General features: G+C 34.5%; 1 protein-coding gene across 1 annotated transcript in view; it reads right to left on the minus strand.

Moving 5' to 3' along the window:
- LOC121725820 (ras association domain-containing protein 10) overlaps positions 1-19,550 on the minus strand; it is a 118,384-nt gene that overhangs the window by 68,691 nt on the left and 30,143 nt on the right. The window lies entirely within an intron of this gene.

Below are 19,550 nucleotides of genomic sequence, written 5' to 3' on the forward strand. Positions count from 1 at the left end.
TTTTTAAAACGATAAGTATCTGAGGTTCAAGTTTCCTGGGTCTTTGATGTAAATTAACAATTTCGTGTGTAATATAGATCCAACTAAAATAGTCGTAGATGGGTGTTCAATTTTCTAAATCTCGATTTAACATACATTCACGCGGACGAAGTTGCGGGCAACAGCTAGTTATTTATAAGCGATCAGTGTTTATTATCGTAGGCCGATCCAGCCCGAATTCACTCACGCGCAACCAGTTAGGATAACAAGTTGCAAATTAAGAGCTAGTTCTGTTCGCGTCCAGTTTTTGCAATGTTCAGAATAAGTACGTCTCTTAGAACTTTTTCTATAATTTCTATTTTAAACCTCACCAGCTATAGAAACGGGTCGATCTGGTGTGTTTTGTTAATTTAATCTATACTAGTGTGTCAGTTGTACGAGTAATCACTATACAAAGACCATAGTGCCTCGTATTGTGGCGCCATACCTAATGAAGATCATAGTTATACATTATTGTTTGGCGTAGAATAAATAATAATTGAAGTAGCAAATAGCATTAACTTGACATTAAATATATTGGAATATTTTAAAAATTCAAAATTAACTTTATTATTTACATTAATGCTACCTCGGGATGCAAAATTTTCCATGTTTCTGCGCTTATTATATTTGCGAAGTATATTTGTATCTTCTTCCAAAAAAAACTCACATTTATCATACAATTGTAACAAAATATAATGTAAAACCGAATAAATAAAGTATAACACAGTAATTATGTAAATTATATTTTGGCCTTGCATTTGTTTACAATGGCCTGAGAGCTGTGCATGAGATTAACCCACTATATAATAGTCTATACAGTCTACACTGTTTTAATATTATACCACGCGACTCGCACTGGAGCAATGACCCCTAAATCGGTTGTTATCGTGCTGAAAATTACAAATATCACAATAAAATGTGCTGTGTAACATAATCTGACATGCCTTAACGCCCTTTGAATTGTACCACCCATAGATAAGGGAATCCAATATATTAATTAAGTCATAGGAATCTTCTTAAGAATTTCAAATGTTGAATTCATATGTCCAGAGTAACAGATAATTCCATAAATAACACAAGCATAAAAAAAAATCGGATTATATGCGTTTGCATTTTGCATATATGCAATAAAGTTTCTTGAAACCCGTATATAGATATAAATATAATATCACTGACTTATTACTGTATTGAGATACTCAATGATTATAGTAATTCAGCGATGATGAAATGCAAAAGTTTTGAACCATAACTCGATATTGTAGACACAAAAAAGATTATGCTTTAATCTTTCTCAGTATCAGAAGCTATTGAAACCTTGAAATATTGATGTTTTACTACCATAGAAAGTACCGGTTAATCGTAGTCGGCGTATTGTACGTGGGAACACGTCGGTTCACGAAACGCCGCGAATTTCACACGACGACCGAATGTTAAACGGCTATTACTAGAAGAATGGCAAAATATTTTATTTATAGTCATAGCTTACTCGTATTCTAGTCTGCCATATTATAATAGCTGAATTTTGAAGCGATTCATATACATTTATTGACGTTATTCTAATTTTTGGCTGCAACTGGCTATGCAGCTCGTTTTGAAGACATTTCTCATTTTCAAGTATAATTTTATTACGAAATTTCATACTTACATAATATCGATGGTGGAGTAGGATATCATACGGCAGCTCTTCTTAGATAAAGATTTTTCTTTCCCTTTGTTTTGGAGCAGTCACAGATTGATCATTGATTACTTACGAAAAATCCATCTCCAAGGCCAATATAGCTTACAATTTGTTTGTCTTCGGTTGCATGCTTACCTGCTAAAGAAATATGGCATTTAATATACGAATAACTCTATAAAACTACCATTAGTATGTTACAAGCATACGTTCATCCGACTAGCATAAAGCTTGCCTGTGCTTGCAATTACGGACTGTTATGGGCGCTGTAAAATTCATGCGGTGGCAACTTGCCAGGGCCAGGCGTGGTTTTAACCCCTAAAGGCCAAGTGCGAGCTGAGCCTTATGAATTATTATTAGGAAAAACGTATTGTCTAATATACAAGATTGTCGTGTGGAGTTGTTTGTTGTCAGACTCCTCTGAAACAGCTGGACCGATTTTGATTAAATTTTATGTGGTTATTGGGTAAGAACGGCAAACATTATATTTTTCATACCCAAAGAAAATATGTATTTCGCGTGACGTGACGTTTCACGTGACGTTCGGTTTGACATTTAATGCACCAATTAGAATGGTGCATTAAATGTCAAACCGAATTCAATCACATTTTGATTGGTCGAAATCAAATCTCCAATTTGTGGTTGACGTTTTATGCAAGTGGTGTGAAGGTAGTTTAAATTCATACAGGGAAGGCAGTAGGGCACTTAATTCTCTATCCACGGATCGTTCGCACACCGAACACCAAACACGGGGTCACCGACCTCACGAATATCGTTATGGCTCTATGAGTGAAGTTTATACGCCAGCGATGGTGTAGAATAGACACAGAACTAGAAAATTAAAATTCGATTTTTAAATTAAGCTCATACTTATTTTGAAGATATGAGTGAAAAAAACAGTTAAGCAACAGTTAAAAAATTGTCGTTTTCTTGCATATATGTAGGCTTTAGGGCTGGCAAAATAATTTAAAATCAAATTAATGTGGATTTTATGTATAGCCAGATATATTAGCTAGATGTATAAGTAGGTGAGTTTGTATTAGTATCTAGTAGGTATTGGTTTGTTCAATAATAGGGTCAAAAATTTGTAATTTTCCTTATGTTATGAAATGTAAGTTCTCTAGTTCTTTCATCCCCACCTTTATTAATGTAAAGATAACTTGAGAAATCAATGTATTAACTGTCGTGAATCGTAATGTCGAAAATCATTTTCCATCCATCCAACTTGCATGGATGGAAAATAAACATAGGGACTTTAGTTAAACTTTTATAAAATGTTTGTTTCTAGCGTAAAAATGTGATAGGGGCAACTAAAAAGATGTAACCTATTATTGTAATTAAAATAACAGGCAAAGTTATAAATATGTATGGCAATGGACTTTTTATTGGACACGTCTTTACATTGCCTGTTTGGTAATTTTTAAGTATTTCAATATTTATTAATATCTTCATTTTGTTTTAAATACTTTAGCTACTGAGAGATTAATCAACGTAGAAAAAAGCCTATCCGTATAAACCTACTGAATTATGAGACACAATCATTGATAATGGCTATAATATTTTACAACACCTTAAAGTTAAATAGGATGTAAGTGATTTTTCTTTGTAGCGTAAACATCGTAATCTATTTAATGATATATCATTGGTCATGGCAATGTATGTAGAGCGAGTGCAAGCGATTTTATGTCTTATAAAGTTGACTTTAAGCTTATTATTGCTATGCATTATAAAACACTTAAATTGCCGTGATTTAAGCTGAGTTAAATCCGTTTTAAAATTATTTGTTGTTGCGTGTGATCACCCATCTTGTTGGGGATTTGTTATGACAGCCGTAATAGAATCGTAGTACACTTGACTTTGTAGCCTTTTTTTTTTGTAAACAGTAAATAAATGTGTACAATGAACATCTACGATATCTCATTATGATACATCAGAATAATAATAGTTTCATTTTGTCATCACACAACACATACAACATTAATTACAAACACATAATATCAGGTAAAATCGCACGATGTCATAGTATTGACTCTATCTTTCATCATTCTAACCGTACATATACTGTATAGCTAGTCTTGATTTTGACCTACCGTCAAAATAAACTTGTAGCGCTTTACAGAAAAACGATGCTCGTATTCATTTACTATACAGAACTGCGATTGATAACATCTGACACTTCGTTGTCAATCGCGGTTTATATAGAAAATTACAAGTTTTTGACAGGGAGTCAATGACCTCTACCGCCGTGTTTCGCCGAGTACAGTATAGGTCGCAACAACTGTTTTACTTCTCTAGTTGTTTATGTAGTTTGTTAAGTTTGGCATTATATTAAAGTCTACCTGTATACTGTATAGGCTAGGCTAAGCCCGGCCGCAGATTGTCCGAATTCTGATCAGAAACAGTTGAATTTCGCCGGACCGCCACCCCGCACACTATCCGAAATATCCTTCCGGCGAGTTCGAGCTCACTCGGCTCAGTACAAAATGTAAGAGACAGCGCGGACGTTCAACTGTTTCTGATTAGAAATTTCGGACAATGTGCGGCCGGGCTAAAGCCTAAAGGTATTTAAATACTACCACACACACCAAAGATGTTGGTAAAATATACCTTGCCTTTGTTTTGGCCGATTTCAGTAATTTGTTTCTTTCTCTTTTATCTAAACATATTATTTGGGACCCGAGGCGTGTCGGGGCAGTGATTGTCAAGTACAATGGCGGACATTCAAATTAGTTTTCACTTCAGCGACCCGCGTAATGACGGGCCGTGGACCGGAGAGAGCTTCGCCCGTGACTTAAAGCTTTGTGACGTTACTGGGTTTTTTAAGCGCGCTTTACCCCATGACTGCTAAAGCTCTGTCACATTACTGGACTTTAACGGGCAAGCTGTGCTGGCCACTAGTCCTTAACTTCTGTGTAGTCGGAAAGAGCTTTTCGGTAGGAATATGTCCGCTATCTCTACGCTTTTGAACTCCAATAATAAATTTAAGATCCAGGCTTGTAGCTTGTAGAACCTACACGTGTGCTAACAGTTGGCCTTCAACGGCTGGCAAAATCTTTTTGTTTTCTTAATATTTTTATAATTAAGGTTGGGTTGCACCAACTTACTTTAACTATAACTGTAACTTTAACTATAACTTTAACTACAATGCAAAATGTCAAATATTTAGTTAAAGTTAAAAATGGACGCCATCAAGACTCCATATTTAACCATAACCATAGAGCTCGATAAGGTTTTAAATGCACGTGGCGAAAAATGGAACTAACGCTGTCACCTGACACAACCTAAATGTCCGCATTTTCAATTACATAGAAAAAAATCGAAGTTCTCTTCTCGAGTCTCGACTCATGGTATCAAAATTGGCTTAGCGATTTAGCTTTATGACAGGTATCAGACAGATAACTTCGCATTCGTGAAAATAAAACAATAATATTGCGCTTATAACATAGAAGACGGTGACGGTACTAAAATTATTTAGTTTTACATAAAATATCTCATTTTCAACATTCAATAGTACCCCTGCTAACAGGCATAATTATCATTTAAGGTCAAGTACCTTAAACATAAAGTCTAACAGGATCTTAACAATGGGCACAAAGGGCTGCCCTGCCGTCGTCACGAGCGGTCGGAAACGACAGGTGGCAACCGTACCATTGACGGCAGTCAGTTCCTCTGGATAACTTATTAGCTAAAGGAACTGTAGTGTAAGTATTCTATTTTGAATCTTATTATCATAAAAATAAGGTGGGAATGAGGTGCATATAGTGCGTAAAGATACGCGCTCACTATGCAGGACCGCAGCGTAGAAATCTGCTTAAATCGGTTGAATATACATGTGTGAAATATGGCATACTGTATAGGGCTTACAAATCGGCTGCCTCCGCTTTGCTTGGGATTGGATATCTCCTACTTCTCGAACCTTTGTTGCTGATTAATTTCGTTGCGGGTCCCAAGACAGATATGTAGCTTGTCCCACGGGCACCCCTAAGATCATAATTAATTATCAAAGGGATTTGTGTTTGGTTGTGGAAAGTGGAAATTGGTCTACCACTGTTGATCCTGGCGACACAGAAGTTGCAGTGGTGGAAATGTGTGGTGGCCCATTTGCCCGTCAAAAAAAAGAATACTATATCGGGCTGTTCACATTATTACGAGGCGGATTTGCTTCCAGTGCGATGCGGTTCCGTCAACAGTGTTCTACAGCAAGTTTTTAAGCAAATAGCAATACACTGCGCCAAGCCCAAATAAACTGCGGCCCAGTACATCTAAAAATTTATATTGTATTTTTGTTTCTTTTTTTCGCTCACTTGTTAATATTGAGTTAACCAGTGTGAGCATTTTGCGCTGCGTTGCGCGACGCTCCGGCCCGTCATAATATTGACGAACCTTAGCCATCGAAGCCATAATGTTCGTCAGACGCGCGGACCGTAGCGGTGGGAGCGTCGAGACGACTTGCGGTTTAAAAATGTAGCGTTAAATTTCTGTATTATCGTGTAAATTGCTCTGCCATTTCCGCGTCCGCGTCCGTCCGTCTGTACGTATAAAATTTGATGAAACATTAACCTCTATCCTAAGAGCACTTAGGCCTAATTTCACCAACGATTGTTATAGTTCATATAACAATCATTGGTGTTGTATCACGTTACCCCTTAAAATAAGAGGTAACGTGATACAATACTAGAATTGTATCACGTTACCTCTTTCGTTTTCAGCCCCGGATCTAGGGGGGGGGCAAGCCAGGGTCTGTGCCCCGGGCGGCAAATTCAGGGGGCGGCCAAATTCATACTTCACGGACCAATGGACAACAAAAAAAATATATAATAGCACAAGTACAGCAATTTCATGGCCATATCAACTTGACCGATACCCTGAGCGCGGACTGCGGAGTGAGACGTGCTGCACGAACATTTATTATTCGCGAGGCGCGTAGGCATAGTTCAAAATACGCGCCCGGCTCTCGCACGCTTTTAAACCCTACCCTGTTAATTATATTATAATATATCCTACATAATATTGATAACTGAAATTATATGGATGATAAAGGTGAAAATAAACATAAGTAGATAGGGGGGCGGCATGGGCGTATATAAGGGGGGGGGGGGGGGGGGGTCGTGGGGGGGCGGACCCCCCACTTTACTATCCATCTTACTTGTCCAATCGACAATATAATATTATTGTCATCGATTGTCATCGGCGAGGTACATATTGTATTTTTTTTCTATTTACAATATAATAAAAAAAATTATACTGTGGAGCGTGTCCGTAGGCAGAGTAGGTATTTAGGCGAACTCGCACTTGGCCGCTTCTTTACGTCAAATCCCCCCCCCCCCCCCCCCCCTTATCAAAGCTATATATACGCCCGTGGGGGGTGGCATTTTTCAGTTTTTGCCCCGCCTGAAAAAATTGAAGATCCGGGGCTAGATTTGTTTTTCATATGAATATAAGACAAGACTTATAATTTAACAAGCTATTAACACTAACAGACTTTGGTGAAATTGGGCCTTAAGCTGTACAAAACTTAATCATCAGCGCTAAGTGAATTTACATCATTATTGTAATACACCAAAAGTAGGTACACCAAATTTTTCTCATGTTTTATGTGTGTATTGTTATAAAAAAGTATAAAAAGCAACCGTTATATTCTGATTTATGAATGATTCATACTAAAGCATCAATCCCCAAGTAGCAGCCGGCTGCCGCATAACAATTGAAAATCTATTGTGTCTGCGATATCCACGATGGAGGTGTTAACGAAAAGCTATTATACTTAAGTGACTGAAAAGAAAACTTTTTTAATCAAAGAGACGTAAAAAGATCTTTCTTAAATAACGTCTAAATACTTGATCTATCCTGAGTTTTGAAATCCATACAGATATTTATTGTCTGTCCGTGTCATCTTTTCTTTACGTCTTTATTTCTTTACGCAATCCCTAAAGAGATTAAGATGAACTTTAGTATGAAGATACCTTTGAGTCTAGTTAGTTTTTATTTGCGGGAAAATCTATGGTTCGGAAAACGAAATATCGACGCATAAAAGTTGAAGAAAATAAACATTGTATTTAAGTAAATCATAAGACAGTAACTAATAGTACTTTGTGTAGTTACTACTTACTACTTAGCAAGTAGTACTTAGTGTAAACATTACTTAGAGATAACGTAACAGTAGCAGCAGTCATGTGTGCGCAGGATGTGCCGGCGGATATGACGTCACGAAGCCCTCTAACGGTCTACCGCACTAACAATAATTATTATGGTAATTGCCAACTCGTTTTAATAACGGAAAACTGGAAAAAAACGGCGAAATTTGACTTAAAATAGAACTGTATATACGCATTTTTCTTACAAATATAACGCGACGGACATTACAATATTATTATGAACACGAGAGTCCTCTTGTAGCCTTCTGTATAGTATACATTTAAAAATAATAATTTAGACCTTAAGAAAAGATACAAAAAATACAAAGCGTGGTGCTTTATATCTTTTACATAAAGAAAAGTCTCGTGTCGCGGTATTGCTTGCCAAACTCCTCCGACACAGCTGGGCCGAATTTGATAAATTTTTGAGTACTTATCGGGCATGTTTGAGAATCACCTAACATTCTATTTTATATACTTACCCGAAAAAACATAAATGGCAAAACAGCATTATCTTGAATCTAGAATGAGCTAAAACAATTTAAAATGTTCTATGTTGCATTATTAAAATTTAATCAGTTATTCCCTCCATTTAGTCCTACATGTAGGGTACTGTTACCTAGTGACCACGTGATCACAGATGGTATAATCGCCAGTACCGTTGAGAGGAAGGCTTGGACTGATGAAACCTGTAGCCGGCTGATGACGGACGGCTTGTAGCCGGATGTCCGATGCGGCTATTGAGTAAACGAATATTAGTCGCTATCTCTATTTAAAACCAGCTGTCCCGGTGAAGTTCGTGTCACTTAAAAACCTTCCCTGGACTTCAAGGATTATTTTTTAAGACTAAAATTATCAGGATCGGTTCAGCCGTTAGCGAGTTATATATACAGGTAAGAACATTTTGTATGGGGAAAATTACATTATCGTTGTTAGCGTATTATTCGCAATTTCTCCATTATTTCTCATCTTTAAAACCTTCCCTGGATTTCTACGAATATTTTAAGACTAAAATCAGCCCAATCCGTTCAGCCGTTTTCGTGTAGTGTTAAGCTTATCTTAATAGGTACATTTTGGTAAGGTTTATAATAATTAACAATACATAAGAAATGTTTGTTTGTTGTTTATGTTGAGTCGCCTGCAAAACTAAGTACTATAACTACGGTATTGAATTGATCAAAGATTTTAACCTTTCTTAGCCCTGGAAAAATGTACGGTTCCCGCAGGGTCCTTTGCAAGTAAGTAAAGTAAAAAGTATTCTATTCTTTTTCTACTTAATTTTAAATCGCCGAGCTTTTTACGATGACCAAAGTAAACTCAGTCCTATAAAAGATTTCAACGCGTGACGTCTTTGCTCATAAAAAAGTTTTTCAATGTACACACTACACAAGTAACTTTGAAGTTTGACATTTTTTAACAAAGTTTTTAAAAACTTTATAATAAAAACTCAATAAATCTTACTACAAACGATAGATATCAGTCGCCATCGCTATTAAATAGAGCCGGATTTTATTGCATAAACCATAAACCTATCATAGGATTTAATTTCAATGTGCATAATGATAAAAATAATCTAAATGATGCAATAGATTATACATTTATTAGATCATTGAAAAACAGCTTAGTTCAAAACGTTTACTGGACTAGCCTGGCCATGCTCCCAGATTATAATATAATGTTTTAGGACATTCGAATTATGATACGAAAAGGGCACCCAGCCTATTTATTTATTTTTTAACTAGATGATCCGGTGAACTTTGTATTCCTCTTAATACGAATATTTCAAGACTAAAATTAGCGAAATCTGTTCAGCCGTTCAAGTTTCAGCGCGACTAAGAAAATCAGAAATTTATTTTTATTCATATATATTAAAGCTTTTTTGTCTTTCTTCCATTAAAAACTTAAAAAAATGAAATAAACCAAAAAAGCGAAGGTAACAAACATAACACAACATTATTTTCTCCTTTTGTAATTACTAAGTATGTACTAGTAAGTATCAGTTTTGTGGTAGACCTACAACAATACTGATACTTACTAGTACACACTTAGTACCTTACTACCTGCAGTAATTTTCGCTTGTCATATTTTGTTTAATTCCAAAATTACTTTATGTAGGTGTTATATTTAGATTAATCACTATGACAGTATGATCGCCCTATAATCAGAGGTAGTTTATCGTGGCTGTAATCAAGATCAGTCACCGAATTCTGACGAAATAGATCATTAGCCTAGACTTAACGACACCTATCTTTAATCACTAGGTTGATTCGGTGGCGGTTTGGAACTCTGATTTAGGGCCTGTTTCACCACTTTCTGATATTAAAGTCGCGAATAGGCTATTATTCACAACTTTTTTAACAGATCACAGATTCGCCATACTTGATCTGTCAAGTTAAGTGGTGGATAGCCTATTCGGCACTTATCAGGAAGTGATGAAACAGGGCCTTAATCTCGTTACAATAAGATTAACTTATTTAAGTTATCATTGAACAACCCATCAATCCCTAATAAAAGAAACACCTGTTGAAAATTTTATTATTATTATACAACTCGTTCAATAAAAGAAACACCAATAAGCAAGTCTATATTTAATAAACAATCACTTCCCTCTTAAGAGTCCGTATACGAAATTTTGCCGATTTCGCTGATTAACAGACGTGATTTAACAGTTAAAATACAGTATTTCTATAAGTTTTAATGCACAACATGTAAGATCATTTCAATAATAATCTAACGTTGTAGCTAGATTTTTGTTTTTTTAAGTATTTTTAAATAATCCAACTCAACCCGCGACAGTTTTGTGATTTTTGCTGTAAAAGTTTTAGAATATCACCTGTATATGGATTGTATTGACGTCTTAACGGTATGAAAAAAATACAATGTACTGTTGAGAAAGTTGTCTATACAATGTTGGAATTACTTTTTACCACTTTAATATGAAATAGTTGAGTAAAAAAATATGTAACTCAGCAAAATTTTAGAGAAAATGGGCAAAGAACTGCTGTTAATTTTGGCAACTTGGAGCTGTAAGTCATAAAAAAAAACGAAAGAAATAATCTATAGATATATAACCACCTAAATCTCACATTAGCCTTTGTTTTTTTTTTTTTTCTCGAATTAGATAGAATTTTATCTATATAGATTATTTCTGTCGTTTGCTTCAAAATTTCGGCAAAATTTCGTATACGGACTCTTAATAAGTTAATAACTTTCGATGAACTTCAAAAAATATTTCAAGACTAAAATGAGCCAAGTCGGTTCAGTCGTTCTTACAGTTTGTTCTTTCAGTTTAAGTGAGGACAAAATTTAAAATTATTTTTTATGTATATATATTTATACAAAATTCGTCAATTTATATTTATCATCATGATGGAATATAGACAGCCGGATAGATTACGGACGGATTATTAGAGTTACCATAACTAAAAAAGCGGCCAATTACGAGTTGGACTCGCCCATGAAGGGTTCTGCAGCAATAATAAGGTTTATTTTAATTAAATTAAAAGGTTTTTGATTTATTTTTATATTTCAGTTGATTTAATGAAAATTAATTTAAGGTTTACCATTTATGACGTATAAAAAAAACTACTTGCTAGATCTCGTTCAAACCAATTTTCGTTGGTAGTTTTTATAGTAATGTACATCATATATTATTTTTAGACTTATCATGCCCCTACTTTAGAAGTTAGAGGGGGGGCGACACAAATTTTTCCACTTTGGAAGAGTCTCTCTCGCAAACTATTCAGGTTACAAAAACATTATAGAAGAAACTTCAATATGATTTTTAAAGACCTATCCATAGATACCCCACACGCATAGGTTAGATGAAAAAACATTTTTTCATTGGTTTAAGGTTTACCATTTATGACGTATAAAAAAAACTACTTGCTAGATATCGTTCAAACCAATTTTCGTTGGTTGTTTTATAGCAATGTACATCATATATTATTTTTAGACTTATCATGCCCCTACTTTAGAAGTTAGAGGGGGGAGGGGACACATTTTACCACTTTGGAAGAGTCTCTCTCGCAAACTATTCAGGTTAGAAAAAAATGACATGAGAAACCTTAATATGATTTTTGAAGAGCTATCCATAGATACCCCACACGTATAGGTTAGATGAAAAAAAATTTTTTTTGTTTCAATTGTACCTATGGGGACCCCCAAAATTTTTAATAATTTTTCCATTTTTGTATCAAAATCTTAATGCGGTTTACAGACTACATCTACTTACCAATTTTCAATAGTATAACTCTTATAGTTTCGGAGGAAAGTGGCTGTGACATACGGACGGACAGACAGACAGACAGACAGACAGACAGACAGACAGACAGACAGACATGACGAATCTATAAGGGTTCCGTTTTTTGCCATTTGGCTACGGAACCCTAAAAAGATGTTTACTGCCAAAATATACCTCATATTCCATATATTCATACTAGAATATTTTAGGTACAAGCTTAGGTACAGTCGTGTTGATTACCGATTTGCTTCTACAAGGAACGAATCGGTAATTCCCGACGATAGCCAGCGTGCGTGACATTGATTTTTGGAAAAATGTGCATTTCGTGCGCGATATTACCCGGACTAGTGTTGCTAAGGGCCGCCACACACGTGAGCAGAGGAATTTTAATTACCATAGGCTCGTTTCAGATTAATTATTATTTTTACCCCCGAATTATCCTATTAAACCAAAATTATAACAAAATATTGACGAGCTCTATGACACAATAGTTGAGTGTGTGGCAGCTCAACACGGAAGTCGCAGGTTCGAATTCAGAAAGAAAACGTTTTAAATGTTCTAAGCAATATGTAGAATAATTGTATTTAATAAACGTTTCGTTTACAGAGTCACATTTCTACTTAAAGAGCTGAAGAAAATAATCAAGTCAGCACGCGCTACAATTTCCAGTGGGTAATTTCACAAAACACTTTTAGTTCTCAGAATGAACGGTTTTAGAACTTGTTAAAATATATATCTTGCTAACATCCAGAAGTTACTGCAGCAGTTAGCCACCGCCTCCAGCACTTAACGAGCTCTCAATTACTGACGGCTTCTCAAATAAACGTCACTTGAGGTGGTTGTTTGTAACTTTGGTATTATAATACGGTTGCTTTAACAATCTTCGTGCGTTGAATTATTTAAAACTTACGTTATGACTGGTAGTTGTTTCCCGTAAATGTTTATACGTAAATAAAATCCCGTAAAAACTGCACAAAAATAAAAGTACTTAGCCTAAATTTCATAACAATCAGTTAAGTCATTTTAAAGCTTGCTCGATACAAGCACATTTTTCTATATCAGGACATAATTTTATATTATATTATATCAATAGTTTTAAAGCTACTAGAAATTTAGGGCAGGATTAAAACAAGCTGAAACCTAGACCTTAAGCTTATATTTGCCCGTAACACTGCAGCTAATAGGTTAGAAGTAGGTGTATTGTGTAAGTTTGGCCGGTATAATAAAGAGTTTTCCAAGAGGGACATGACAATTTTGAATTTGGTTTTTGGACGCACCCTTGCACTGAACGAACTGTCATTGTCAGTTTACTCAGTAGACATAACATTTTCATCATGGTGAAGTACACGAACGAACATCGTCCTGCAAATTTTAAAAATTTACTACAGACAGACAGAAACTCCGAGTCGGTGGCCGCTACTTATGAGCGTTAACTCCGAATTTCGATTTTCGATTGGCCATAATTGTGGATTATTTTTAGCCCGAATTAACGCCTCTAGATTTTTGCTTTGGGGCTTCGTCAAGTCGCTGGATAAGCCGACGCCGTTGGAAGAGCTCAGAGCCAAAATTAAACACGAAATAGCCGAAATGTGTGGCCGAGTCATACAAAATTGGGTTCAACGAATTATCGATGCAAACGTGCCTGCGATGACGAGTTCCATTCAAAAATGTTTTCATTGTACTTCAATTCGATGCTAAAATTTTTGAAATATCTCAAATGGTTTTAATTTTATTTTGAAAAAAGTTGTCACGTCCTTATTGGAAAACCCCTAATAAATTAATAATTATTCTGAAATTCAAACATTATCAGCTATTAACTATGGGACAGAAAACAATTTAATTTAGAACTATAATCTACGTATGTTTCCTTGCACCAACATTGTATTATTTTAAGGATTTTTTTAGTGATTAAGATTATAATTTAGTTTCACTTTACTTAAAAAGTTTCTTAATTTTTTTTCTAGATGTGGATCATCATTCATCCCGCATGTTGTCTGATACAGACTTAAGCCTACTTGGTAGCTTCCATCATAGTACTTTTACTTTTGTTAATGAAATAAATATTTTTATTACCACCACCAATTTTATGTCAGTTCTTAGGAAGGTCGGTCACCTAGACACCACGTTTTGGCGGTTGGTTAATATTTAATCACACTCACCCTAACGGACTACCCACATGTCCGACACACTGACAATCCGTTACACAAAGTCACATTAATTATTTAACAGCTTTTCCAGAATAACTAATTTTAATATCGTAAGATTACGAAGTTGTCTTTTTGAATTATTTAGTAATATATAAAGTAGGTAACCCTTACTAAAAATATGTATTTTACTATAAATTTGTCTATCCCACGGCTTTGACGTTAATTAAGCATCCCGCGGAAACTGTATATTCTTCATGAAAAGTATCCTTTATCCTTCTCCGTCATTTACTCTGTCTGCAAATTCCATCTTAATTGATCCACTAGTTATGGAAGTTGTACATTCAAATAAAAATACTTTTTCTTTATCATATGAAAATAATTAACTAATAGCGTTTTCGGTATCTGAACTGCCCCGGGACAGGGTGGGCCGACAGGATACGGAAACATCCAAAGTTTAAATTAAGAACATAAACTACCTATTGCATAGTACTAGTGCAATACGTAGTTGATGTTCTTAATTGGTCGCTGTTAAGCATTCATGTCCTAACCCACAATTTTTTTGTTGTTAAATTTTGACTGCAGTCTTGTTCTAAATCATCTACAGAACATAACTGCATTCATAACTCAATACGTAATTTTTGTGTGGGTTAGTACACGAATGCTTAACAGCGTCCAATTTAACTTAGGCTGTTTCCGCATCCTGTCGTCCCACCCTGCCCCAGGGCAGTTCAGGTAATAGATATAGAAAAGGAACGATATAAGACTTCGCAAGAACTTAGAACTGCTGGATTCGTATTCTAATGGAAGATTTGCTGAACAAATAAAGTGTTTGAAATATAGCCAATATTATTTGTATTGGTATAACAGTTTGCGTCGACGTAGACTGTAACTTAGTTACTTTGTTTCAAACAAATTCCTTACATAGAAACACTGCTATGTACAAGGGTCAGTTCACATAAAGACGAGACGCAACACGATGCTGTAATGTTAGTGATATCATAAACTAGATAAAGTATCAAGTATCCCTTATATAAACTTTCCCTGGAATTGCACGAATACTTCAAGTCTAAATTTAGTTAAATCGGCTTAGCTGTCCTCCAGTTTTATCAAATCAAATCAAAAAAAAAATTCGGGCATCAGAGGCCCATAAAACAAATACCTTAAATCTAAGATACATAATATAAATTATATAATAAATACTTTAAAACTAACATACATATTTTATATAATATACTTAAAAACTAACACTGTCACGTTTTGCCGGCGACGTGACTCGCTTCGTTCCGGAGTCTCCCCCGGAACCCCCGGTAAACCACATCCATCGGCCAGAACGGCCAGAACGGCCATTTTGGCGAGACTAATAAAATGTTCATATTTTTTTTGTAATAGAAGAGTTTGTAAGGATTGAATGCATGCAATGCAAAACTACACGCATTTTGATAAGACTTATCATAATAGTAGGTTAAGCTCTGTACTAATACAAGCTGGTAGGTGGAGTATGGTGGGTGGAAGAAACGCTAAAGAGCTATTAAAATTCTACAAAATTACTATAGCGGTACGATACAGCGAACAGCAACTGCTTTGTTAAGTTTTGCCGCGTTCTGTCTTGCTTCTATATGAACTGACCCTAATATACAGTGAGACCAACAGCTACCTACGCTTTCATATTGAAAACAGTTATTATTGTATAATAAAAATAATATTATGTTGATTTAAATTATTTATTCATACTTACTTTTATGGTATTAAGTATTACCTTGCTAGCTGTTTATTCACTTTAGTTAGGTACTTATATTAATTATTTAATTCCAAAAGATTTTTTTAATCTAATCAAGAGATTACTCATTACGAGTACGTGCAAGATTTTCGCGCTGTATGTTCAGTAGTCTCTGTCGTTAACTCTTTTATTTGTAATAAGTAATGACTAACTAAATCAACCACCAATCTAATGACATAAGTATCTTGAGTCATGGCTGATTTCTGAGGCTTTGACAGGGTTATATATTCTCACTCTTTTGAGTGGGTAACAACTCATAACATTTAGCCCGGCCGCACATTGTCCGAATTCTGATCAGAAACAGTTGAATTTCGCCGGACCGCCCGCGCCACCCCGCACACTATCCGAAATATCCTTCCGGCGAGTTCGAGCTCACTCGGCTCAGTACAAAATGTAAGAGACAGCGCGGACGTTCAACTGTTTCTGATCAGAAATTTCGGACAATGTGCTAAACCAATTAACAATGCTTTTCATTAGATTAAAAAAATACTTTAGAATCCGGGCAATAATAAATTATTTATATAATGAATAAATATAATAAAATACTATTTAATTTCTACATTAGAACGAGCAACTCTTGGACATGAAACTTTAAAGGCGTGACCGCACTGAAGCGACACGACACGACGGTGCGACATTTTACATTCGTAATAATTTAAACTTTACAGATTTAAATATACTGGCGACCCCCTCGTGTCATAGAAAGCCAAAGAAATAATTTGTTAAAAGGCTTTTTATTAAACCTAAGTTAGGTAAGTAATGTTTTTTTTTGTAGTTTGGTATATATTCATCTATTATACGTCAGCTTTTTCTTTCTGTCGCCGACCCGCTGAGTAAGGCTTCGCGACCCTACTAGGGGTCGCGACCCACAGATTGAAAAACACTGCATTAAGGTAAGGAAGGCATGTAACAGGAAAGCGTGTACTCAGTACTACCTTATCAACAACAGGTTTCTTATTGATTATTAATTATTAAGATACAATATTATTTAATATCGCGATAACTTCATTAATTAAATATGTTAATATTTAACGATAAATATTTAAATATTCTCGATTAAGTATCGTTACAAATACATATTGCGCAATATGCTCCTCTACCTTCCTCTACTCTTAATAATTTTGTACAATTTAGTTTAATAACATCCTGTGTGGTTGAGTAATTGAAATATTTCAACTCGAATTTTAGTGTATAGTACGGGAGCCCTAGAACTATTTTTTTTTTTATTACTATCCAGCTAATTTTTTGTGAGTAGCTTCATTTTGATAAGACGAACAACGTTTTCATTTGCGAAAAATCACGAAAATGGTAGTTAACAGAGATAGAAATGATTTCATACTTTGAATTGATGATCCTTAAATATGGACTGTTTTATTTATAGGACAATGTTATTCTTAAATTATTAAACTAATAACCTATCAATGTACAAAAAATCAGCTCTTTAGGGTTCCGTTATAGGGTTCTGTAATCAACAAAACTTCAGTAGTCAACCACTGAACCCTGAAACGGAACCCTAACAAGCAAATTTTTTGTATATTGAATATTGATAGGTCAACACTTAATAGTTATATATATAATTTAAGAGTGGCATTGTCCTACAAATAGAACAATCCATATTTTAGGATCATCAAGTCAAAGTATGAAATCCTTTCTATTTCTGTTAGCTACCACTTTCAAGATTTTTCGCAGATAAAAATGTTGTTCGTCTTATCAAAATGAAGCTAGTCACAAAAAATTAGCTTGATAGTAATAAAAAAAAATGTTCTAGGGCTCCCGTACTATATAAGAACAGTCAAAACTTGTATGATATTTTATAACTAAAAGTATTAATAATATATTCATTTATTTTTATATTTAAAATTATAAAAAAATATTTTAAAAATTAAAATGTTTTAACGCCATGACTATTTCAAAGTACAGTCACATGACTATTTCTGAGATAATTCAGCACAGACGTATAATTATACACGTAAATAATACCAGAGACAAACTCAAGCCATCACTGAGTGTTGAAGGAATATTTTAAAGCAGATAATAATTACAAACAGTCCTAAGAGGATTGTATAATGACGGTCATTATAAAACATTTAAATTCGTCATTTTCATCATAGTCGTCATCATTTATGGTTTTATTCATTTTTTACTTAAGTGTCATCCTTAATAGTATACTATTAGCAGGTCTACAAGACTTTATAATAATAGTTTATTGTCTCAGTAAATGCATAATAAGAAAATGATACAAAACAAAAGATAGATACAGGGTGTTACAACAATAAGATGCACAACCCCTACACTAAGAGTCTTGTGCTGTAGGGGTTGACTAAATTCAATGTTTACATAATTATTGGATATTTAAATATAAAGATGACAGAGAGAGGGCTTAAGGTAAGTATTTACTATAATTTTAATATTTGTATTTTGTGTGTGTGTGTGAGTATGCATGTGGATCTTATTTTATTATTTGAACCACTAATATCCTTACTAATATTATAATTTTATGCGATAGTGTGTCTGTCTGTCTGTTACCACTTTACACCAAAATCGCTGGACCGATTTTGTTGAAATTTGGTATATACCTACTTTATGTCTCGGGAAAGAACATTGGATACTTTTTATACCGGAAAAAGGTACAGTAAACTAATTTTTTGGCGTAACGGAGTGGCGGGCACCGATTAGTCCAAGTACAATTATTAATTATACATAGACGCAGCTTTTGTAAAAGTTTCTACTTATACTACGCCAAAGAAACTTCTAAGGCTTTATTATCAGTCACTTAGACCAATGCGCGCTGTCCACTATAAACTACTATATTTCTAGTAATAACTTCCTTATTTTCTTAACATAATTATAATCAATTATGTTCTCATTGCGACGGCTAGACCCCCTAGGTAATACGCAATATTAATTGAATTTAGATTTTATTACTATTGCTTTAAGACTGGTCTTAGAGTAAATGATTGGAGTAATAAAGATTAAATTAAAACATAGTATGAGATCTAGGATCTCAACAGCTTAATAAAATCATGAGTGTCACATCCATACTGTCTGTCAGTTACCTCTTCACCCTGAACCGATTTTGCTGAAATTTGGTAAAGAGATACTTTGAGTCCCGGGAAAGCATATAGGATACTTTTTATTCAGGAAAAATGTACGGTTCCCGTACAATAAACGGAGTTTCGGGCGTCATTTAGTACTTAACTTTTTGGGTTTAAAGTATATTAGGTTATACGTTTATAAATCACACTTTCATTATTGCAAACCTTAACACATATTCATTATTTATGTATGTTTTAATTAGAAATCTAATTATAAGAATAATTAATGTACTTTGAAATTAGCATATATAATAATATTATAATTTATATTTAAACCATAATATAATAATCAGATAGTACGTTTCAAAATAAAGTTAAGTTCGTAATTATGTAAGATATTCCATAAAACTACACATATTTAGAAGAAAAATGTATTTTTCTTCTAAAGTTTCATATGTACTCGTAGTGCGACTGACACGACTTCTAAGACACGTGTTTTGGTTAAAACAATAATTGAA

Source organism: Aricia agestis, chromosome 4, assembly GCF_905147365.1.
Source record: "Aricia agestis chromosome 4, ilAriAges1.1, whole genome shotgun sequence".
Classification (NCBI taxonomy): domain Eukaryota; kingdom Metazoa; phylum Arthropoda; class Insecta; order Lepidoptera; family Lycaenidae; genus Aricia; species Aricia agestis.